This window comes from Xyrauchen texanus, chromosome 13, assembly GCF_025860055.1.
Source record: "Xyrauchen texanus isolate HMW12.3.18 chromosome 13, RBS_HiC_50CHRs, whole genome shotgun sequence".
Classification (NCBI taxonomy): Eukaryota; Metazoa; Chordata; class Actinopteri; order Cypriniformes; family Catostomidae; genus Xyrauchen; species Xyrauchen texanus.
The window spans coordinates 15,016,639-15,042,738 of NC_068288.1; the positions used below are offsets into that span (position 1 = coordinate 15,016,639).

The 26,100-nt window shown below is 38.4% G+C and overlaps 1 protein-coding gene across 2 annotated transcripts in view; it reads right to left on the reverse strand.

The window, feature by feature from the left end:
• The window catches only part of plxnb1b (plexin b1b), a 90,184-nt gene extending 67,073 nt beyond the window's left edge, over positions 1–23,111 (reverse strand). Inside the window, exon 1 of one of the 2 annotated variants that reach the window (XM_052140940.1) lies at positions 22,819–23,111. The gene's annotated coding sequence lies outside the window, so the exon portion shown is untranslated. The remainder of the gene's footprint in view (positions 1–22,818) is intronic. The other variant, XM_052140941.1, reaches the window with a different exon arrangement.
• Positions 23,112–26,100: the final 2,989 nt, after the last annotated feature.

A 26,100-nucleotide genomic window follows, 5' to 3' on the forward strand; every position in this document is an offset into this window, starting at 1 on the left:
TAAGTGTTTTTTTAGATACTTTTAATATTTGTTTTTCAAAGCAAGATTATATTTTGGGTTTCTTTTACAGTTCAAAACAAAAGTTCAAATGTCATGTCATTAATTTTATTGTGGGACAAGCAAAATATGCTGTCTATATCACTAGGAGAAATAAGATAGAAGAGAAGTCAGGACAAGATGTTGTATTAGTTTTTAAAAATATGGTAAAATCAAGAATTCTTATTGATTTTAATTTTCATAAATTGATGAGCACGATAAAAGATTTTGAAATGCAGTGGTGTTGTAACTATGCTCTGTGTTCAGTTGATGATGAAGAAATTGTTTTTGTAAGAGAGTTAAAGTAATATTTTTTTTTATTATTATTTTTAGGTGTGTGTAAAGTTGTATAAAATGTTAACAAATATTTTAATAAATTGATTGTTAAAGCAATCTCTCTCTCTCTCTCTCTCTCTCCCCCGCACCACCATCCGCAGTCAGGCTTTATCCCTCTCGGTGGCTTGATTATCCTGATAAGGGACCGGTGTGTAGAATCACGGCCCACCCTCCGCCCTGTCACAGTTGCATTTTAACTAGTAGTCGACCGATATATTGCTGAGGTGATAAATCAGACGATATTCAGAATATTTTAATTATCGGCATTGGCCGATACATTTTCCCGTTTGGCCGATTTGTTTCTTGAGGGCGCTGAGAATCGGTCACGGTTCGTTTTGTTGTTACGTGCCGTCGTGTTACTACAATAACAGACCGATGTGCAACACAGTGTCATTTAAACGGTCCACATATCAGAGCCGCGGCAGACGCGTTTGAGCTCATAATGTTAAAGTGATCATCTGTTTCATTCTCCCTCTCTCTCTCCGCCACAGGTCCCTGTAACTTTAACTGTCTTCTCTAATGATAAAAGGCAATTATCAATAAAACTAACATCATATACCATCTGCAAATATGCACATCTCATTTAAACAGATGTAATAAACCAACCTCACAAAACTTCAGCAGATCCAGCATCCTGTGGAGCCCTCATAAATCTTAAAGCACGTATTCTAACAGTAGCGGTTATAACCCGCACATCGGAGGCCACCCCGCTCCAATTGAGAAACTCCGCAAACACCGCTTGAAACGTGACATGTTGTTTGGGGTATACGTGCGGCGTGAACACACTGTTGTCAGTGCTCTCAGAGCGGTCCACATTAGAGGTCCTCTGCAGTTTTAAGTCAGATTTTGTGTTCAGGAACTTGTTTCGCCCACACTCTCACTCACATACGTGCGAACGGATGTGTTAGGAGCCGTTGGCACCAACGTATTTTTGCATGCGTCTGCTCTGTTATTCCATTGTAAACATGCACTGGACGAACGTCCATACCTGATGCTATATCTTCCGTGTCCCACACAGGACCGGCACATTTTTAGATACTGTGTCAAGTTCAAAATAACATCAACTTTTAAAAACGCATCTCGAGACACCGGCGTTCTGTTTCTTTCGTTGCGCTGCGTCTAGATTGTCACAAAGATTTAACGTTCTGAACAACTTCATGTTGCAAAGAGGAGACCGTTACAATGTGTAACATTATCCTGCACAAGCAAATATCAGCGAATGTTTTGTCCTTCTGCTCTAGTGCGCTGAATCGTGACTTGTATGTTTATTGTTACAATACAGTTAGGAATGTTGCCTACGATGCATTTCATAAAATACAGCAACATGATGAGCAAGAATATAAGAATACATATTTATATTGTCTACAACAATATTAAAAGTAATAATAATAATACTGTATCATATTATAATGACAAACTCAACAACAATAAATAATTGTTGGGTTATAATAATAATAATAAAATGACAAATGAATAACAAAATGTTAGTGAGTAAAGTAGTATTTGCACATCCAGTTCATTAAAAAAATAATCTTTTATAAAAATATATGTTTTGCATTTTTATCATTGTATTGTGGAAAAACTGGAAATGATCTTTAACTAGATTTTTATTTTATTAAACATTTTGTACTTCGCTACAATGGCTGATAGGATGAATTTAAAATGCTCATTTAAAATACATTTTATTGATTTATATTATTTTTGCAAAATTAATCATTTTTAAGCCAAATTGTTCTAAATTGGGGCCCCGGGTTGGTCGGTTGCTTGGGGCCACAGAAATCATAAATGCATCCCAGTATTCTATCAGTCTCTCCTCAACAGTTCCCAGTAACGTTCCTAATGATAAAAGGCAAATATCAATACAACTTCTATTATATACCGTCTGCAAATATGCAGATATCTCGTTTAAAAATCCAGCGTTTTCATCCCGTCGATCGCTCATCTAATATCTTCCTCTGAAGCACTTATTCTATCAGCCAGAATCAAAAACTTCTGGATCAGGATCAAAAGTTCCTCTGAGTCACAAATCATGACGGTCACTCAAGCAGGTGATCCAGGCCTTCTGAACGGTCAGGAGATTGCTGCTCGCGCTGGATCCGCCGGAGCGTGTGCTAAAGTAAATGTCTTATTTACCATCACTGTATGCACAGCTGGTTTGATTCTGTATGTTTGGGGTAACTATGAATGCTAATGTGGACATGTCATCCACGGTTGCAGGACTACTATGTGTACTGTTATTTCCTTCTTCCTAATATTCAACACGTTCTCACTCCAAGAGTGACGCTTATGCAAGAGTCCAGCGCATCAACCTACAGACGACAAACGTGCCCTCTGGTGTCCGGCAAGCATCGTTTAATTATCCGCTGGGGTACAATTTTGTCATCGTGACATATGTTGGGGGTTTGAAATCAGAAACATTTATTTGCAGTGGTTAATATTTAATGTGTAGTTTATCTGTCTGTACACATCCTGCACCGCTGAAGTGACCCGTTTCATTCCGGGTGTATTCCCAGTCATCTTATGTGAAGAACAAACCTAAACGTACGTTTTTCATCACCGATCATGGTCATCCGGATTTCACCGTAACACACCCTGAACAAGTTTCGTTATAACATATTCAAAATTTGCCGGGGGGTGACAGTTACGGCGGACGCTGCAGCAGATGGACACAGTGATTGATGAATAAAAGACTTGAATTTGGGTCTGTTCTTCACAGAAAGCAATCTGAAAATGTGGATTATAGCTCATACATTTATGGATACATTTATTTATTTTTATGGGGCTTTTTGTGGATTTAGATTTTGTTTGGCATGTTCTGAAAACTCCTTTTGTGTCCCATGGAAAACAAAAAAAGTATTAAATTGCTTAATAAATGATTAAACGATTATAGAGTTTTTTTTTTTCAATTGAACATTTGTAAGTTTATTCTTAGTTAAAGTGCTAAAATAATTTAAAGGGTAACTAAACCCCTGCTCAGAGTCTGACTCCACCCACTAGCAATATTTGAAAAATGCTCGAAAAGTGGGCAGACCCCAGCGGGGATAGAGGGGACGAACCGAGGGCGGAGCTGAGCGGGGGGGGGGGCGTGCACCTGAGACCCGTAGTGACAGATTAATTGACAGCTGCTGTCAGACTCTAAAATGGAGAGTGACTGGAGTGACGCAAGTAGCTTTGCCACGGAGCGGACTTTTGAAGACGAGGACCTTTCTCCCCCACCTTCACCTGAAGTGGAGGAGGGTGAATTGTCTGTGGACTCAAACTGCGGTTTTAACTTCCTGTTGAGCATCCGAGTGCGCATTCACCTTCACTCGCGTGCAGGAAAAACAAACGAAATGCTGTTCAGTGATGTTTACCCTTTTAGCAGGATTTTTATTTAGCAAGCTTCACTTGAACATAACATCAGTTAGCTGTTCTCTCAACTTAGAAGAATGTGACGTAAAGAGTAACGTCATCATGTACAAAACCGTATACCTCCAAATAAAATTATACAGGTAGTCAATACCGTAATACAATGTATAAGGGTGCAATACGTTTAACACTCCCGCATCGCGAACACGCGTTTGTCGACCCCAGAGGATTAAGTTTAGCCTAACCATAAATTGTGATTCAAATATATATGATCACTCTCCTCAAGACGCCGCTGAGGTGGTGGAGTCCATGCAGGAGGAGCAGCGTTTGGCACTGCGTCGCTTTTCAGCGCGAGCTGTTTGGAGAAGCCCATTTCCACCTCCATTGCGTTGGAGAAACAATCCCGCGTAAAATGCAGTTTGCACACTCCTCCAGCTCTAGGCGGGAACTCGCGGTCTTCCAGAACAAGGACGTGCAACCGCTGGCACCTAATTTCCAAGTCTATATGGAAAGCTATACAGTCCAGCAGTGCTGTTGCAACCAGCAACACTACACCTACGTACCATCCTGACCACTGTACTAAATACAGATAATCTACGCTAACTTGAAGCTATCCTAACTGACACAATACTACACTAACAAATATGCTAATTAACTACCTAGACTACACTAAATAATCAAAATAACTATATAAATGCTATGCTAAATAGATGCTAAAATACTCTATCCTGATCGTTTTCAATACTCGCAATTCCAACTCCTGACTCGCTACAGTGGTTTTGACGAAACGAGATGGTTTTTATACTGCCATGGGCGTGGTAGCTCGTACCAAGGGAGTGGTGAGCTGGAACCTGCTTACGTCAGCTCTCACGCTACGTCACAGTACGCAAACAGCCAATAGGAAAATTCAACTGCAGTAGCCACCGTTCAACCTGAAGAGGGCAGCACTCAGACGTTTTTACACCATATATTGTAGAATTAAAACACTTTATACACAAATGTCAAAATAATTACTTGAATCAATGACCAGTACTAATAAAGCCCCATTCTTACAGATCATTAACTAAAAAAAGTTGATTTAGGGTTTAGTTACCCTTTAAATGTAGGGCAGCAGAAATCCCACAGAACTGAATGAAACTGTTAAAATGTCATATTATAATATCAACTGCATTAAATGTGATGGCATTTAACTAATCTCATTGATCATAAATTTACTGATTATTATCTGATTAATTCTATGAATTCAACATTAAATAAAATAGTACCCGTATACATTTGTATGTTTCTATAGCTGTTAACAATCATTTATTCACAAGTATAGACACAAGACATAAACAATATGTGTGTTAACATGATTTTACTGTCATTAAATCACTTAATAACCACATCTGTGGAAAGTTATTTTATAACTTCATGATGATATAATGTTAACAAACTCTAAAACGACTGTACAAATAATGATTTAAACAACTTTACAGCTCAAATAATACACCAGTTTAACAGAAGAATGAATATAATTGTGCTTTTATACAATTATAATCTTCACATTTCTGTCTTTAAACCCTCTAAAAATTCCCCCCATTGACTTCCATTGGAAGTGTGTCACTGGAACACACATTTGTGCTTTATTAAAGGAGGGACGAGCCGAAATTAATTTATGTGGTAATCAACATTGACACAATGCTGTCGATTGAACGCAGTGCAGTGTGCAGAATGCAGTGACATTTGATCCCTCATCTCTCTCCCGCTTCTGAGACTCCCTGTATCACATTCCTATTACTGTTTGAGTTTTCAGAGTTGCAACCGATCTTGTGGTGTGACACCTGTGGTTGTGTGCAAAGAAGTGAGGTGATGCTGCAGCACCATTGGGTGAATGGCGTACGGGTGTAAAGAGATCCTCTCTAAAAGTGCACGGAGCAGCGAGAGGTGGAGCACAGACAGTCTCATTATAGATGCGATTGGATATTTCCTGACCAATCATACTTTCCGTTTCAGTAGGGTCCAGACATATGTGGTGTCTACAGTAAAATACTGAAGTCACTGTAATATTTATAAAGCATTATCCATTGAACTAATCATACCCTGACATACAAGTTTTGAGTTCATGCGTGACTATGTATACCATATATATATATATATAAATCATCTGTCAGTGAGCATCACAATCGTCAGATATCATCAATATCTGATTATATCGTGTTATCGCTACATCTCTGACTGTGTCATTGCACGGCCACTCATCAAACGCATTAAAGCTGAAGTATGTCATTTCTGTGCCACCAGATGGAACTGCAAAAATAACCTTTTCAAAACAGTTCTTTGAATACGTCCTCCGTGTACTGTTAGTCAAACAAAGAGAGTCTCACCCCATCGGTCGAGTTAATGTCATTGTGTTTATATAGACGGGTCACTAAATACAAACAGGGGATTTTCATAGCGCCACAGAGTGTTTACAGTTTTCCAGAAAATTAACCAATGAATGCTTACTTAGTATTCTTCCATACATCAGCTTTAATGCAAGGAAAGATGACGGTATCACTGTGAGAGACAGAAAGGAGTCCCATTCACAGAATAACTACATATACTGATCAAAATGTGTTATTTTTTTATTTTAATGAGTTGTAAGACAAAATTAAGATGCTTAATATTTTAGAAATAGTGGTCACCGTGGCTGAGATACAAAAAATTAAAATGTAGTTTTATGCTTCTTGTATTAGTAGATGAAACACAAGGGGACCCTAAATGACATTATTTTTGCCTTATGACGATTCATATTTTTTAAAGTTCTGCGTGTGTGCTTCATACAAGAATACTTTTTACATATTTCACTTCAAATATATTAATCAAACTATAAAATAGGAATATCTGATTTTTTTTAATGCTTTATTAACGTATGAATGACATGGAAAAAAACATTTAAATATCAAAATATTTCTAAATACTTCAAATATGTCTCTCTTTTTGGTCAATTTTACATTTACATTGTTGTTTTTTGAACTCGTATATTTTATATTTTATTTAAAATTGTATATAAATGTTAAATTAGATTAGATTATGCAATAGTAAAATATTCAGTCTTAATGTCTTCTCTTTCACGCATTATTTTAATGCTCTGATTAAACCCACAAGCCCTTATTTGTCATGAAACTAAAGTTTATTATAGTTTGTTTATATTTCCGCAGCAGTTTGTCGCGAGCTTCTGCTGACAGCGGGCATCAGAGGGCATGAGCTGCGGTTCACACACTCATCCGGACAGGAGCTTGTTGACATTCGGGTGAACTCCAATTCAACTGAATGACACACAACTGTGCCGTTCAGGGTATTAATACAGTTAATTCACTTACATTTCCCTTAATTGGTCATTAAATTGTGATTGGAATTAGAATGCCCAATAATCGAGGTTCTCTCAAATAACTGAGATCAGACGGTTATTTGATAATCACGACAGGCCTAATAAATGATAATCTAGCCAAACAGAAAAACTAATGGAAAACAACCAGACTGATGATAAACACAACTGATCATGGAAAACTGTGAGGAAGCCAGGAAGCACCCCCCCACCCCCCCAAGATGCCATCCCGGGCGGCCGCCCATGCCACCCATGCTTAAATCCGCCACTGGCTCCACGGGGTGTTTCCCTTCAGTCAATGTGAACAAAAGCATCTGCTAAATGTCAAGTAACCAAAAACTAATCATTAATGAATTAATTTACTTAATGGTCAGTGTAACCTTAATGCATTTTGTCCCTTAACAGTGTTAATTAGAAGCACCTTTCACATGAGAAAGAGCAGCAAAGTGTGTGTAATACTTTGCTCACTAAATCAGTGGGAAAAAAGAGAGAACAGGGTAAATCTCAGCAAGGGGTGGTTCCCAGGACAACCAGAGTCCAACCAAAGATTTCCCACATGAGGCAAAGGGTTGCCAAGAGACTACACTAATTGTTGGGAATCCTTCACATATATGCCTGAATGTGCTGTTGTGCTCAGACACAAACACAAAGTGCATGTTAACTATTTTCAATCAGTGAACTGGGCTCCATGAAAGATTCCAAGGGGTCTTCCAATATATTGACTGAAAAAACTAAATCTCAAATATAATAACGGTGCATCTACTTGCTCTGGATCAGGGCATTTTAAATGTTTTGATGCCAAGGACCCCCACATGACAATGGACCCTTTTCACAGACCAGTGATGACGCAAAAATACTTTTGCACATTTCTAACATTGTACTTTGTATTATATTTCCCTGCAATTAGTTTTAAAACGAGTTAAAAGCTGCAATGAGGCTTCTATTACAGCTCCTGAGAGACAAAAAACTTGCCATCTTCTCACTTCTGACGGTCACGTTCAATCACTTTTTTATTTTTCATTTGTAAAGTTGTAGAAATGCAACATTGGAGCAAATGGCAGGAGTGGCAGCATTTGGGAGATGCTTTTATCCAAAGTGACTTACAGTGCACTTATTACAGGGACAATCCCCCCGGAGCAACCTGGAGTTAAGTGTCTTACTCAAGGACACAATGGTGGTGACTGTGGGGATCAAACCAGCAACCTTCTGAGTACCAATGTATTATACAGAGCACTTATTACAGGGACAATCCCCCGGAGCAACCTGGAGTTAAGTGCCTTACTCAAGGACACAATGGTGGTGACTGTGGGGATCAAACCAGCAACCTTCTGAGTACCAATGTATTATACAGAGCACTTATTACAGGGACAATCCCCGGAGCAACCTGGAGTTAAGTGCCTTACTCAAGGACACAATGGTGGTGACTGTGGGGATCAAACCAGCAACCTTCTGAGTACCAATGTATTATACAGAGCACTTATTACAGGGACAATCCCCGGAGCAACCTGGAGTTAAGTGCCTTACTCAAGGACACAATGGTGGTGACTGTGGGGATCAAACCAGCAACCTTCTGAGTACCAATGTATTATACAGTGCACTTATTACAGGGACAATCCCCGGAGCAACCTGGAGTTAAGTGCCTTACTCAAGGACACAATGGTGGTGACTGTGGGGATCAAACCAGCAACCTTCTGAGTACCAATGTATTATACAGAGCACTTATTACAGGGACAATCCCCGGAGCAACCTGGAGTTAAGTGCCTTACTCAAGGACACAATGGTGGTGACTGTGGGGATCAAACCAGCAACCTTCTGAGTACCAATGTATTATACAGAGCACTTATTACAGGGACAATCCCCGGAGCAACCTGGAGTTAAGTGCCTTACTCAAGGACACAATGGTGGTGACTGTGGGGATCAAACCAGCAACCTTCTGAGTACCAATGTATTATACAGAGCACTTATTACAGGGACAATCCCCCCGGAGCAACCTGGAGTTAAGTGCCTTACTCAAGGACACAATGGTGGTGACTGTGGGGATCAAACCAGCAACCTTCTGAGTACCAATGTATTATACAGTGCACTTATTACAGGGACAATCCCCCCGGAGCAACCTGGAGTTAAGTGTCTTACTCAAGGACACAATGGTGGTGGCTGTGGGGATCAAACCAGCAACCTTCTGATTACCAGATTACCAGTTATGTGCTTTCTTTCTCACATTTCAACGTCGGTTTCCTGATCACCCTGTCGGGGTTTATTTTGTGATAATAACTGGTGGACTGTACATTATCCCTTACTCAAAGGTCAACATGTATGAACATCACACATGAATGAAACCCTGCCATTCGTTTAATGGTGAACCCCATCACTACCACAGCAAAAACAACCTTTATTACGTGAGATAAATGATTGAAAAATGTATATTTACACTGGCGGCCAAAAGTTTGGAATAATGTTCAGATTTTGCTGTTTTGGAAGGAAATTAGTACTTTAATTCACCAAAGTGGCATTCAACTGATCAAAGTATATTCAGGACATTACTGATGTATAAAACACCATCACTATTTGAAAAAGTAATTTTTGATCAAATCTAGACAGCAGCATCACTCCAACACCTAATCCTCGAGTAATCATGATAAACTGATCATTTGATACTAGAAAATCACTTTCCATTATATCAAACACAGCTGAAAGATATTTGGTTCATTAAAATAAGCTGAACGTTGTCTTTGTGTTTGTGTTTGAGTTGGCACAGTGTGCAATAGACTGACATGTCTGAAGGTCAATATGAGGTCACAAATGGCCAAACAGAAACAGATTTCTCTAGAAACTCGTCAGTCAATCATTGTTTTGAGGAATGAATGATATGTAATGCTTGAAATTCCCAAAAACTGCAGATTTAATACAAAGGTGTAACTACAGTCTTCAAAGACAAAGCACAACTGTCTCTAACAAGGACAGAAAGAGATGTGGAAGATGTGCAACTAAACAAGAGGAACATCAGAGTCTCTAGTTTGAGACGCCTCACATGTCCTCCGCTGACAGCTTCATTGAACTCTACCCGCTCAACACCAGTTTCATGTACAACAGTAAAGAGAAGACTCTTATGGGAAGAACTGCAAAGACACTTTTGTTTTAATTACACTCAAATGTGTTTGCTTATGGACTATAACATGATACATATGGTATCAAATCATGTCGTAAGATATTTGTTTACAACACTAACATAAATATTTCTATTAGGGGTGTAACGGATCAAATTTCTCACATTTCGATATTAGGGTCACGGTGGTTAGGGTTACAGTTCGGAATTTTATATGTTTAGAAAAAAACACTCAAAGTCAGTCCAAAGTAAGAATACTCTATTATTTGGAAACAAACACTTCTACATATTTTAGTGAGGTAAAATCACAAACACAAAATTAACATCGTTACTGCCAGTAAAATCATAATAAATATATGGACACTACAGAATTACTGCAGAAAACCATGAAAATTTGTATTAAAACCACGAAGAAAACTGTAGAGCAGAGGAGGGCGGGGCCGGGCTGGAACAACACACGCCCGTTCCCTAATCAGCCTGATGGGGGCGCGAGAGGGAATGACATGGAGCTGCTCTGTGTTTGTTTGTGTGTTTTTCGTTCAGTTTATTATTAAAACTATTATTTATATTGTCAAGCCGGTTCTCGCCTCCTCCTTTCCCTTATAACCCGCTTTACAAAAACAATTATGACAGCAGACGTTGTTTTTATTACAGTCATGGTTACAACAATATTACAATAGTAAAACCATGGTTAATCTTCTTGAAAAACAAACAAAACACTTTAGACATCCTAGAAAACTTGCGATGATGCATTTTCCACTGAAGTAATCAGCTGATGTGCGACACGCTAGAGATTTCTATTTTAACAGATGGTTTTGAATCGAGGGTCATAAGTGAGGATGTTAATCTTACACGTTGCAGTTTTACTAACCTTAGTGAAGTCTGTATGTCTTTGATTTGGATAACTCACAAAAACTTTAGTGATGTTCCAACTAACAGTTTGACATTTGCATTATGTTCTACAGTCCCTCATGAGTCAAGGATAGAAATGAAGCTACAGTGTGTTTCACTATGACACAACGGTGTATCCCATGTTTAGTCTGTCTGCTTCAGGCCTGTGTCTTGATACTCCTCTGTGGAATAACCGGCTGTAGTCTTGTTTGTTCCCCCTCAGCGGGGGGAAAGGGAGAAGGCTGTCCAGCTTCTTTTGTCTCTTTTGTTGGAGTGGAGATTTAAAAGGTCATTGAATAAGAGGGGGAGCCAGAGAAAGAGGAGAGTTTTGAATGGAGGAGAGGGGTGAATGAGTGACTGTTGAATAAGTGAGTGTTTATATATGCTGGAGTTTGAGGTGCACATGAGTACCATAATTAAATAAAAAAAAATAAACCTGCACAAAATTATGCAGATGTGAACATCTCTTCTATGTTTATCGACTTTTAAATTTTGTAATTAATTAGCAGATGTGTCATTGGAAACATATTACCATTCATTGTAAAACTCAGAATTGTGATTGATGTATGCATGACTTCCCCTCTTGTTCTAGCCATAATTCAGAAAGATAAACTAAACTTTTTACATTTCACTTTTCATTCTCATCCCTAGTGTTAATATAAGTATTTTGTTCATGTTTCTATCCTCACACAGAACTCGTCCTGGGACATGTGTCAGCGTTCCTACCCTTGAGCCGGTCTCTGTCCTGGGAAAGGGAGTTGCCATGGTGAGGAGAACATGAATGTTGGACCGGACAGCAATCTTTTTTGTTTCCATTTGGAGCTTTAATAAAGATCTTTTTCACTTTTTTCCTGATGTGGTGTGGTAGTTTTTGTGTTTATTATCCCTAGCCCCTACTATAACAATCCCTCTGTTGTTGTTATTCATTTTGTATTTTAGTGGAGGCAAAATCTCAAAGGCTATGCAAGATGTTATCTTCACACTTTTTATGCATCTAGATAATTTGTTCTTAAACTTTTTTTTTCAGGTGTGATTCTGTCGCCAAGCATTTCTCCACAGTAACATTAATAATGAACTCAGAAAGCGTAGCATCTGTTTTTATTGAACGTTATCTCACTGAAAGCTGCATATAGACATACACATTCCACGGCAAGCCTTGATGATATAAATACGCATTCACACTATATATATATATATATATATATATATATATATATATATATATATATATATATATATATATACACACACATACATACACACTGGCGGCCAAAAGTTTGGAATAATGGACAGATTTTGCTCTTATGGAAAGAAATTGGTACTTTTATTCATCAAAGTGGCATTCAACTGATCATAATGTATATTCAGGACATTAATAATGTGAAACATTACTATTACAATTTGAAAAACATGTTCAGAACTTCTTAAACTACTTCAAAGAGTAGTTACTACTTCTTACTACTACTTAGAAACTACATCATAAAATCCTCCACGTGCATTAATGACAGTTTTGCAGATCCTTGTTATTCTAGCGGTCAGTTTGTCCAGATACTCTGGTGACCTTTCACCCCACACTTCCTGTAGCACTTGACCTTTCACCCCACACTTCCTGTAGCACTTGCCCTTTCACCCAACACTTCCTGTAGCTCTTGCCCTTTCACCCCACACTTCCTGTAGCACTTGTCATAGATGTGTCTGTCTTGTCGGGCTCTTCTCACGCACCTTACAGGCCAGCTGATCCCACAAAAGCTCAATGGGGTTCAGATCCGTAACACTCTTTTCCAATTATCTGTTGTCCAATGTCTGTGATTCTTTGCCCACTCAAACCTTTTCTTTTTGTGTTTCTGTTTCAAAAGTGTCTTTGCAGTTCTTCCCATAAGAGTCTTCTCTTTACTGTTGTACATGAAACTGGTGTTGAGCGGGTAGAATTCAATGAAGCTGTCAGCGGAGGACATGTGAGGCGTCTCAAACTAGAGACTCTGACCACCCCTGTCACAAATGGGTCTTCCAAATGGACAGTGACCCCAAGCACACCTCCAAAGTTGTGGCAAATTGGCTTAAGGACAACAAAGAGGAATGGAAATTCCAGAAAGTTATTGTGAAGCTTGTGGAAGGATCCCCAAAACATTTGACCCAAGTTAAACAATTTAAAGGCAATGCTGCCAAATACTAACAAAGGGTGTGTAAACTTCTGATGCACTGGGAATGTGATGAAAGAAATAAAAGTGATCCGAAAGAAAGAAGTGATCCGAACTGGCCTAAGACAGGGAATGTTTCTACCATTAAATATCAGGAATTGTATTAAATTCTTGTCTTGTATACAGAAGTTAAGAGAGAGAACTGAATGACATTTCTTGCAAGTGACCTTTTCAATTTCATTCACTCAACAACAAATCAAAGCTAGTCGTCTACAACAGCAGTCTACTTAATGAACATTTACAAACATCCCAAAAGTCTGTTAATGTATTTATTTTCTATACATGTTGTTTTTAGAAAGTGTCATTTATTGAACATAATATTGACACAATAATATTTCAGATTTAAAGCCAGCTCCTTGCTCTACCATTAGTACAAGTGAGAGGTTAAGTGTCAGACATTATACAAATCAAAAACACCTCATCACGCAGCAAACAGAACGTTCCCCTAACATTTGTGGGGGATAATTGGGGCAATTCCTAACGTTTTCTTTCAGTTATTTTTTTATAACTTTGAACTAGCGTTCCTAGAGCATTGCAGAGAGGTTCTTTGTGTGACAATATATAAAGAACTTCTACAAAAGGCAGGGAATATAGTTAGGCTTAAAATAATGAAATATAAAATATTAAGATACTACAATATGATGCAAAAATAAACAATATATATATATATATACACTCACCTAAAGGATTATTAGGAACACCTGTTCAATTTCTCATTAATGCAATTATCTAATCAACCAATCACATGGCAGTTGCTTCAATGCATTTAGGGGTGTGGTCCTGGTCAAGACAATCTCCTGAACTCCAAACTGAATGTCAGAATGGGAAAGAAAGGTCATTTAAGCAATTTTGAGCGTGGCATGGTTGTTGGTGCCAGATGGGCCAGTCTGAGTATTTCACAATCTGCTCAGTTACTGGGATTTTCATGCACAACCATTTCTAGGGTTTACAAAGAATGGTGTGAAAAGGAAAAACATCCAGTATGCGGCAGTCCTGTGGGCTGAAAATGCCTTGTTGATGCTAGAGGTCAGAGGAGAATGGGACGACTGATTCAAGCTGATAGAAGAGCAACTTTGCCTGAAATAACCACTCGTTACAACCGAGGTATGCAGCAAAGCATTTGTGAAGCCACAACACGCACAACCTTGAGGCGGATGGGCTACAACAGCAGAAGACCCCACCGGGTACCACTCATCTCCACTACAAATAGGAAAAAGAGGCTACAATTTGCAAGAGCTCCCCAAAATTGGACCGGTTGAAGACTGGAAAAATGTTGCCTGGTCTGATGAGTCTCGATTTCTGTTGAGACATTCAGATGGTAGAGTCAGAATTTGGCGTAAACAGAATGAGAACATGGATCCATCATGTCTTGTTACCACTGTGCAGGCTGGTGGTGGTGGTGTAATGGTGTGGGGATGTTTTCTTGGCACACTTTAGGCCCCTTAGTGCCAATTGGGCATCGTTTAAATGCCACGGCCTACCGGAGCATTGTTTCTGACCATGTCCATCCCTTTATGGCCACCATGTACCCATCCTCTGATGGCTACTTCCAGCAGGATAATGCACCATGTCACAAAGCTCGAATCATTTCAAATTGGTTTCTTGAACATGACAATGAGTTCACTGTACTAAAATGGCCCCCACAGTCACCAGATCTCAACCCAATAGAGCATCTTTGGGATGTGGTGGAACAGGAGCTTCGTGCCCTGGATGTGCATGCCACAAATCTCCATCAACTGCAAGATGCTATCCTATCAATATGGGCCAACATTTCTAAAGAATGCTTTCAGCACCTTGTTGAATCAATGCCACGTAGAATTAAGGCAGTTCTGAAGGCGAAAGGGGGTCAAACACAGTATTAGTATGTGTTCCTAATAATCCTTTAGGTGAGATATATATATATATATATATATAATAAAATCAGAAATAATAATGGATATGGTAATTTAATAAGTGGATAAATTACCATATCTGTCAAATTAAGTTTAAATCGCACCTATTGGACACTAAGCATCATTCATAATAGGGCTTTCTATGCTAATTTAAAAAAAAAGTGTAAGCCTGCTTGTTTTTAAGGCCTATTAAAAACTTTCATTTAAAAATGTATATTTTTAAAATAACAAAATGTGCTATTTTGTGACTGCTTGATGGCCGTCTACAGCCCACCCTCAAAGTTTGCAACACACAGCCCCCAAATTGGTTTACCTAAAGCATGTATGTCTTGTATACATGTATACAGTATGTTTTATTTAAAGCTGGAGTGTGTAACTTTTTCTGTATTAAAACAATTTCTCTTATCCCAGATAAGTCCGCAAAGACAACTGTATGTAAGCCTTTTGTAAGATAAGTTTCTTGATAACTGACACACTGTGTCTCTGGCCCCTTTTAAACTTGGCATTAACATGCGACATGTCTCTGGATGTTGTCCACATACACATTGAAAAGACGAGTGCAAACACGTTTGTGAATGGAATGTGTTCTGATCTGCTCGTCCTAATACCGAGGTAGTCAAGGATGCATTATGATCGGATATCAGTGTAATCTAAACGCAATCTAGCCATCATATCTGCCTTCACAGGTCCACGTCACACAAACCCGCCCACTATCATTAAGCCCGCCCTCTCTCCAAGGGCTAAGGGCAAGCTTGTGTTTACCAGGCTGTTTTTACCAATTGTACTTCTGCCAGCTTGTATCTTAGTGAACTATTTTTTATCTCTTATAGGCCTACATGTGTAAATGCTGAATGACAACAAATTGAATCTCGAAATTACAACAGTAGCATTCTTTACTTGGTTTACATAAAGCAGTCAGGACACTTAGCATCAGCGTGTAACCTTATTTGAAATTTTTTAATTTTAATCCCATCACAATCTGACAAGTCTGTGGTTTTTTACATTTCAGAGCAATCTACCGTTTTTCGGCTAACTCAAGAGGCCTGTGAGAAATCTAATTCTGTCCAAATGCCTGTGATTGATTATAATGCATTTCCCCAATGCATTAAGACCGTCTATATGCCCGCCAGTCATATGCCTGCTGCACATCTTTCCATATGGATGTAGATTGTTTGCCATCCAACGAAAATATAATTCATATAATCAAAAAAAGAAACAAATCATGGAAACTGCTAATACTGGCCATTGTAATATCAGCATCAGGTAAAACACTCACCTTTATTTCTCAGCTCAATTACGTGATTTTTGTAATGTTTTGCGTAATATTTAATTCACATATAAGTCTCGTTTATTTTGGTGGGTTTATAATAAGCAGCCACTTCTATAAACTCATGTGAAGTTTATTTGAATTGTGTTTATATAACAAGTAATTTATAGATTAAATTATATCAATCTAAAATTAAATCATTATTTAAATTGTATTTGTATTTTTTATTTTAAGTAGTTTAATTTAAACAAAGGTTAAAACATATACTTTTGTTACCTAAATTTATTAAATATGTTCAACCTTCTGTAACGCCCACATCTAGAAAACAGACACTCCCACCTAAAGACACAGATCTTAATCCAACATCTCAAAGGTCGCTTAGAAAACAAATCCCGTCCGAATATAGGCTTTTGACCACATTTATTTTCATGTAGAAGATGTTCCATTCAAGGTAGGCCAAAACAAAAGTTGGCTAGGTCTCTTTAAGACCAGAGTAAAAACAATCAATCATTGATGTTGTGTGTGTCTGTCTTTATGTTTAATGTGGTTTTATGTTCATTTTATCATTAAACTTTATATTGATTGTTCAGCCGGTTCCTGCCTCCTCCTTGCCCATCCCTTACCCCGTCACATTGTTGCCAAAACCCGGAAGGGAGGATGGATGGGCTGTTAGCATGCTAATCAATTAGCATGGTTATTGGTTAGTATGCTAACCAATGCTTTTGTGTGCTCACTCTAAACTTGTCATGTCTCTTTGGCATTGTTGAAATGTACAGTATCTGCTGAATGGCCTATTTTGTCTATAAATATTGTGGATTTGAATCCAGCAATGAATGGTTTAAATATTGTACTTCTCTTGACCTCTGAGTCTTCATGTTGTGCTTGCTACTACGTAGGCTATATTATGTTGCATCATTCCTCGAATTCAAAACCACTTAGCTCTAAAAACCTTTTTGTCCTATCATCTTGGAATGTCTCTTTGGCAAACATCAGATTGGTTGGTCATGTGGCGCAGTGGTTAGAGCTCTAGGCTACATTTCCAAAGAATGTATGTTTGACTCCAGCAATGTACGGTTTTATACATTTTACTTCTGTGGACATACGAGTCTTTATGTTGTGCCATACTTCAATGCAGAAATCCTACATTAATTCAAAACTTAACTTTTTTTAATGATGTTTTTTACTCTCAACTCTGAATGTCTCTTTTGCATCATCTAGACTTGTCAGATGTGTGGCACAGTGGTTAGAGCTCTGGGGTTCAGTTTAAAAGACTGGGCGAACTCCGGTTCGATCCCCATCTCAATTGGTTTAAACATTGTGTCTCTGTTGTGCCAGAGCTCTTTGAATTGTGCTTGGTGAATGGCTTTAGTGCTTGGACCTGATCACTGCTGCTTGCAGCTATATTTATTATTATTATTATCATTATTTGGAGAGGGGCTAATTGGTAAGAATAACAAATTTGGTCTACATTAAATCAAATGAATATTAGTATTGGGTGCTTAAATCATCTGCATTCAGTCAGAGAACAGAAACTGTGTCTCCATGTGTCGAGACCTTTCATCCAGAATTTGTTAAAACACCTGACAAAAACATGTTAAGTAGACTATAATTACAACAAGAAGGCATGACACACAACAGAAAATGTAAACATTAACTTACTGCACAAAACTGCCAAAGCTACTGCAAGCCACAACTTTGCCTTTGGTAATAAATCCTTGTATAACGAATACTGAGGGTTGTACAACACTTTGTGATTCTCAACCTCCACAATCGGTTGGGGATCGTCCATTGTTGTGGCCTTGAATATGCAAATTAGGTAAATAGTTGCATCACCGACAACAGTGGGCAGTCATGTCTACTTGTTTATGTTTACCAGCATACTTGGTCGTGATTGGTGAATGTAGTAAGGCCAATAATATCATCTATACAGTATGTACAGTACAAAAACAGAAAAATGTCTCAGTTTATTTATTCTTTTCTTTATTTAGTTAATATGTGTTTGTATGCTGACCTATAAATTACAGTGTAGTTGGTTCGGTTTAATTATTTTTCATTTGCTTTTGCGGATTTTACATAACCTCCTGATTATTTTACTTGTTCTACTACAACCAGAGCAGCTTTGTTAGGCATGAGCCACGCGGCAAAAATAGGCTCAATGCCGAAACTCACTTCTGCGTCTGGGAAGCTTCTGGGACGTTATATACACCTCATGGCTCCTGCTTGCAATGTGAAGGCTGTAATCTGTTAATATGGGTGCTGAAACGAAAATGTGCTGCTCACGCCCCGCTCGTGGAGTATATTTGAATCCGGCATAGCCCTGGATGATATGGCTTCAGAAATTATATCTCAATATTTTTCCACAAACTGACGATATTCGACATATCTCGATAATTATGTTTTTGCTCTGAAATAGCATAAAGGTGTTGTTGTTTTTTCAATTAGAGGAACCATCATTTCATCTAAACAGCCATTGCAGCCAAGTAGAATTAATGTTTCAAATGTTTTCAAATACTGAATTATTATTATTTCCAGGATAAGCTTACACATTTCTGTCCAATTTTTGACACTGCAAGGGCAGATGGGTTGTGTGGTATACCGCTACTAATAAAATATTGCGATACCATCCATCCATCCATCCATCCATCTTCAACCGCTTATCCGAAGTCGGGTCGCGGGGGCAGCTGCTCCAGCAGGGGGCCCAAAACCAGATGCCCAAACCACCTCAACTGACTCCTTTCGACGCAGAGGAGCAGCGGCTCTACTCCGAGCTCCTCACGGATGATTGAGCTCCTCATCTCTAACCCACCACCCTTCTGAGGAAACCCATTTCGGCCGCTTGTACTCGTGACCTAGTTCTTTTGGTCATGACCCAGCCTTCATGACCGTAGGTGAGGGTAGGAACAAAAATTGACCGGTAGATCGAGAGCTTTGTCTTCCGGCTCAGCTCTCTTTTCGTGACAATGGTGCGATAGAGTGAGTGCAATACTGCCCCCGCTGCCCCGATTCTCCGGCCAACCTCCCGCTCCATTGTCCCCTCACTCGTGAACAAGACCCCGAGGTACTTGAACTCCTTCACTTGGGGCAATACCTCCTTCCCTACCTGGAGTACGCACTCCATCGGTTTCCTGCTGAGAACCATGGCCTCAGATTTAGAGATACCAAAATATTTAAAATGGTACGATATCATCTTGTTGTTAATTTCGGTACCATATTAAAGTATGCTAACATTAGCAAAATGTAATGTGAGAGTTTTGAGATTAAATCAAAGACCATTTGAAAATAAAAATAAAAAGCCTCTATATCATCAGGTGTGATCATTAAACAGCAGAAGGATGTCATTTAATGAAATAATACAGTCACATTATGAATAAGAGGTGTCTCTCTGCCCTGTCATCTCTTCAAACCTTTCAAAAACAGGAACAACTTCAAAGATCTTTCAAAATAAAAGAGAATGAGAGCTCTTTTCAACCGGATGCAAGAAATTGAAGATATTACGATTATACATTTGCATGTAATATGCAAAGCAGTCACATTAATACTCATAATAAAAATAATATCATATTAAATGGTTATATTATTAGTATTATTATCTGTAAGCAATTTCACATAAGCAAGTGTCCTGAATGTTGTGATTCAACCTTTTGCCTCCGATAATCAGATTGTTTTCATTTAATGTTTTCATTAATACTGTAAAGATCTGTTGTGTACCTTTTTTTTAACCAAATATATATATATGAAAATTATTACATTTTCATTTGATTAAAGCTGTACAGTATGTATTTGATTAAACACAATTTGATCATAACATTTAATTAAAATATATAACATGGAATCCAGAAAACAGAAAAGGCATAATTTGTTGCCTAAATATCGAGTTGGTATTGATACCGAGGTACCAGGGCTGGTAATTTTGGTATTAGAGCAACCCTAAAGTTCAGTCATGTTTATTTCACCTTCACCAGGAGCTTTTATTATGAAACAGGAAGTGCAATGTTTGTTTGACCGTTATGAGTTTTGCATCTTGTGCGCTGCTGTCAAACTCTGTCAAGACCAGGTTTATTTGTCTTTAATCATCACGTATGATCATATCTCTATTTTGATGTTATTTTGATTCATTATACAGCCCTGAAGGATCGTGAAATTAGTCTACCGATGCACTACATGAAACTTAATGGCCCAATAAAAGGCTCAATAATTCATAGCAATATTCACAATATAGTTACATTTTTATGGCCGACAAAATCATCATTATATTGTAGATATTCGATTGCCCAGCCCTAATCCGGCGTAATGTTTAAATGGGTGGGCAAAACTCACATTTAGTTGGGCCCAGCCCACCGCTGCCCATTCACCTGGTTGGTGAAATGCATCTAATGTTAGCGTTAGCCTACATTAGTCTGATTTGAAAAACCCTCGACTGCCTTAGTCATTGGTTATTTGGAATAATTTACTTCAGTGTCTGCATATTAATATCCAGTGTTGAGGTATGATTAGTGATTTTGAAAATGTTTGTGTGGTATTGAAATCCAACAGGGTTTTAGAAATAATAATGTGGATGATTTTAATGATTAAATAATCAATATAATTCATATTAATAAATAATTAATTTACAGGTGGCTTGTTGAGGTTGCAGCATAGCTGCACAAAGTTCTGGCAAAGAGGTATGAGAACGTTTTAGGTTGTACATGTATGTAATTTACAACCTAAAACAAACCAAAATACGAATCTTAAAATTCTGTTCAGAGAACGTTCTGAGAACCAAAACTTAACGTTCCCAGAACGTTATGGGAACTAAAATGTGTTAGTTAGTCAGAAGTTAAATGCACGTTATTTAAACCTGTCTTTGGGTAAAGACTCACTAAAGACTCACTTTAGACTTAAATCCGACTGAGTCTTTAGGTAAAGACTCGCTTTACACTTTAAACCCGATGGAGTCTTTGTGTAAAGACTCACTTTAGACTTTAAACCTGACAGTCATTGGGTAAAGACTCACTTTAGACTTTAAACCTGACAGTCATTGGGTAAAGACTCACTTTAGACTTTAAACCTGACAGTCATTGGGTAAAGACTCACTTTAGACTTTAAACCTGACAGTCATTGGGTAAAGACTCACTTTAGACTTTAAACCTGACAGTCTTTGGGTAAAGACTCACTTTAGACTTTAAACCTGACAGTCTTTGGGTAAAGACTCACTTTAGACTTTAAACCTGATGGAGTCTTTGGGGTAAAGACTCACTTTAGACTTTAAACCTGATGGAGTCTTTGGGTAAAGACTCACTTTAGACTTTAAACCTGATGGAGTCTTTGGGTAAAGACTCACTTTAGGCTTTAAACCTGATGGAGTCTTTGGGTAAAGACTCACGTTAGACTTTAAACCTGACAGTCATTGGGTAAAGACTCACTTTAGACTTTAAACCTGATGGAGTCTTTGGGTAAAGACTCACTTTAGACTTTAAACCTGACAGTCATTGGGTAAAGACTCACTTTAGGCTTTAAACCCGATGGAGTCTTTGGGATAAAGACTAACTTTAGACTTTAAACCTGATGGAGTCTTTGGGTAAAGACTCACTTTAGACTTTAAACCTGACAGTCATTGGGTAAAGACTCACTTTAGACTTTAAACCTGATGGAGTCTTTGGGTAAAGACTCACTTTAGACTTTAAACCTGACAGTCATTGGGTAAAGACTCACTTTAGACTTTAAACCTGATGGAGTCATTGGGTAAAGACTCACTTTAGACTTTAAACCTGATGGAGTCTTTGGGTAAAGACTCACTTTAGACTTTAAACCTGACAGTCATTGGGTAAAGACTCACTTTAGGCTTTAAACCCGATGGAGTCTTTGGGTAAAGACTCACTTTAGACTTTAAACCTGACAGTCATTGGGTAAAGACTCACTTTAGACTTTAAACCCGATGGAGTCTTTGGGATAAAGACTCACTTTAGGCTTTAAACCCGATGGAGTCTTTGGGTAAAGACTCACTTTAGACTTTAAACCCGATGGAGTCTTTGGGATAAAGACTCACTTTAGGCTTTAAACCCGACGGAGTCTTTGGGATAAAGACTCACTTTAGGCTTTAAACCCGATGGAGTCTTTGGGATAAAGACTCACTTTAGGCTTTAAACCCGACAGAGTCTTTGGGTAAAGACTCACTTTAGACTTTAAACCTGACGTGAGTGAGACTCACTTTAGACTTTAGCAACTGTTTAAAGCTCGTTGTCAATCGGGGTGAAAAATCACTTTTACTTCAAACACGAGACGAAACAATACAAATACCGTTTTATACACTTCTACGTTGCAGAAAATCTTAAAATGATATGCAACCGCTTGTTTAAATAGAATAGAGCACAATAAAACATTACATTGTCACAACAGCCACGTGTGTAAAACTGACTCACCTTGTATCACGCTTTTTCTTGGACGCAGTTCGCCAGTTTATCCAAATTACAAGTTACTAAGATTTTTTAATACACGCAAATTCGCTCGTTCATGCAACCGTAATACAATATCCAACGTGTGAGGGACTCCGTTTACGATTAAAGCCAAACAAAAACAACTATCCACAATACTGATGCTGATCACCTTCGGATTGCCTTTGATTGACCAGGTCTATCGCTTGATTTGCAGTTAAAAAATTAAGTCCATCCAAAAATCTCAGTCAACATAAATATCGCGCTTCAACAGCTTTCAAAGTGAGCAGGTTTCGCTTGCTGCGTCCTATTTCGCCTACCTATACTACGCTCTGAAAGTATGTACTCCTTTCTGTGTAGTACAAAGTATGCAAGTATTGAGTCGTGCCATTACGTCATAAAATTGCGTCTTGAAACCAGACCCCTTGGTCGCACAGGTCCAGCTGTTCTTCCGCAAAAACATATTCGAGTGCCAATCGAGAGTGATCGCCCCTGTGCCCTACTCCCTACAAAAGACAGAGCTCTTGATGTGGGCACTCTGAAGGGAACATGGCATTACAGTTTGAATGTAGCCTTCACTAAAAATCTTCTGAAAGGGTCCTTTGTGAAAAACGTACTTCCTTACTTTTGTTTGGGACGACCTTTTGAGTGGCACCCCCTTCGCGAAGTGCCCTTCAAGGGCGCAACAATGCTGTTGAGACACTCTGGAGAAGCGGCGCACTTTATCGATAACATCTTTCCGCGCGTTTATATCTGTAGTGGCCAAAAAGGTTTCCAGTAACCAGTTTATCTTAAGGTTATTTGTCTTCATAAACTAACATCTAAAGGAGTTTTGTGTTTGTTTGTCACAGTCAAATCATTTTCATAGTGTGTTTTTCAATCGCTTTCTTCATTTAACCGCACAATGAGGATTTTAAGACATCACAGCATCATTTTCTATAAAGCTGATTTGGACTGATGTGTGTTGAGAAAATAAAAATAACTTCACAATCTAACGGAAGTCTAAAACCAGTACGCGATGTATTATTATATGCAATTCCATGCAGTCAGATAAATACTTGACATAATTCCCCTAAATACGTGTGTATGTGTGAGTGTGTGTGTGTATGTGTGAGTGTGTGAGTGTGTGTGTGTATGTGTGAGTGTGTATGTGTGTGTGTGAGAGAGTGAGTGTGTGTGTGTGTTTGTGTGTGTGTGAGAGAGAGAGTGTGTGTGTGTGTGTGTGTTTTTTTTGTGCATTATTTCAGTCAATAATGTGACTTTGCTCTGTATGTATTGTCAAGTGTCAAAATTATTGCTATATTTTATATATATAATATTGTGGTGGTGGTGGTGTAGTGGGCTAAAGCACTTATCTAGTAATCAGAACTGGTAATCGGAAGGTTGCTGGTTCGATCCCCACAGTCACCACCATTGTGTCCTTGAGTAAGGCACTTAACTCCAGGTTGCTCCGGGGGGATTGTCCCTGTAATAAGTGCTCTGTATAATACATTGGTACTCAGAAGGTTGCTGGTTTGATCCCCACAGTCACCACCATTGTGTCCTTGAGTAAGACACTTAACTCCAGGTTGCTCCGGGGGGATTGTCCCTGTAATAAGTGCTCTGTATAATACATTGGTACTCAGAAGGTTGCTGGTTCGAGCCCCACAGTCACCACCATTGTGTCCTTGAGTAAGACACTTAACTCCAGGTTGCTCTGGGGGGATTGTCCCTGTAATAAGTGCACTGTGAGTCACTTTGGATAAAAGCATCTGCCAAATGCATAAATGTAAATTTAAATATGTGACAAAATTAATAAATGGATTTTATTGACATAAAAATGTAGTTTATCTTCTAGTCTTTTTAAATAGATCAGATGCAGTTGTTAGAGGGGGATTTTAAGATGTTCTTGTTACAATGCGCCCCTCACCAGGGCTGTAAGGTATTCTGGGCCCCTTTCCTATAAAAAATAACAAAATTAGTTGTTGGGCCCCGTGGACCTGAGGCCCCCGTGCCCCGCCTATGGGGCATGTTGTAACATTTCAATTTATTTTTTGCAAAAAAAGTACACACTGTATTCATGAGACAAGACCACATATGTGTAATAGACACGTGTGAAATTAATGTGAAAAAAGAAAAATACTTTGAACCCCAAGTACATTTGCACAAACTTAAGAAAAACTAAAACTGTTAGTTCAAACTGATAATACACACAAGTGATATTTTGTTTATTGGAAACTTGTGAGTTATATTCATCTTGAGCATTGTCAGTTTAATGTTTTAAGTAAGGGGATGTAGTATATTGTGAATATACAGTATTATATGCCATTATGGTGAGAGGCCGCTAGATGAGAGTGTTGTATTACATATCCTCAGAATGGCCATTGAGATAATGCATTTATATACATTGTTTTATAAATAGAGTTTTACAAATGATTATTAGAAATGTCATGACATTAAAAAAGCCTGAAGGAACAGACTATAAAGCTTATCTTTGATAGTTGCTTATATGAAATAATTCCAAGCAACACAGTGACAATAAAGCTTTTGAATATTAATTCAAGCGCCTCTTAAAAACAAAGCGCACAAATAACAGCAACAACAAAACACCATCTTTTTAAAGTATTTAGAGAATCAATCAAACTTGGACACCTGAATGATTGCTGGCAGATTAAAAAGAAAAGAAAACAGAAAACATGTGGGTTTCAAAATCATTTTATTTTTTACACACAGCCTCACAGGAATATATATACATTTAGTTTAAGACAATAAGTGGAGGAAAAACTATTTCCAATCAATTATTTGCTAATTATGCACAATTTACATAATTAAGAAGCAAGGCATAGATCTAGTAGGGCTAAGTTTATGCTCCACACCTCCCATCATCACCCCTGGAAAATCCTCCTCCTTTCTTATCGCAGCTGCTGATGATTCCAGGGCAAGACAGAACAATAATGGGGGAAGAGGGTAACACTGCCGGTGCCCCATCCAGAGTAAAATAATCAGAAATTAATCCATTTGTTTGAACCGCCGCTACCGGGTGTCTATAAAGTAACTTAATCCATCCAGTAAAAGTATTCCCGAACCCGTATATTTCCAAGATCTTAAAACGATAATCCCATTCTACCATATCAAACACCTTCTCAGCATCAAGTGAGATGCAGCGACCGGAGTCTGATCATTCGCCACTGATCACATGATACGCCTGATGTTATCAGAAGAGCTGCGGCCCCGAATAAACCCCACCTGATCTATATGAAGAGATATCATAACTTAATCTGTTAGCCAAAA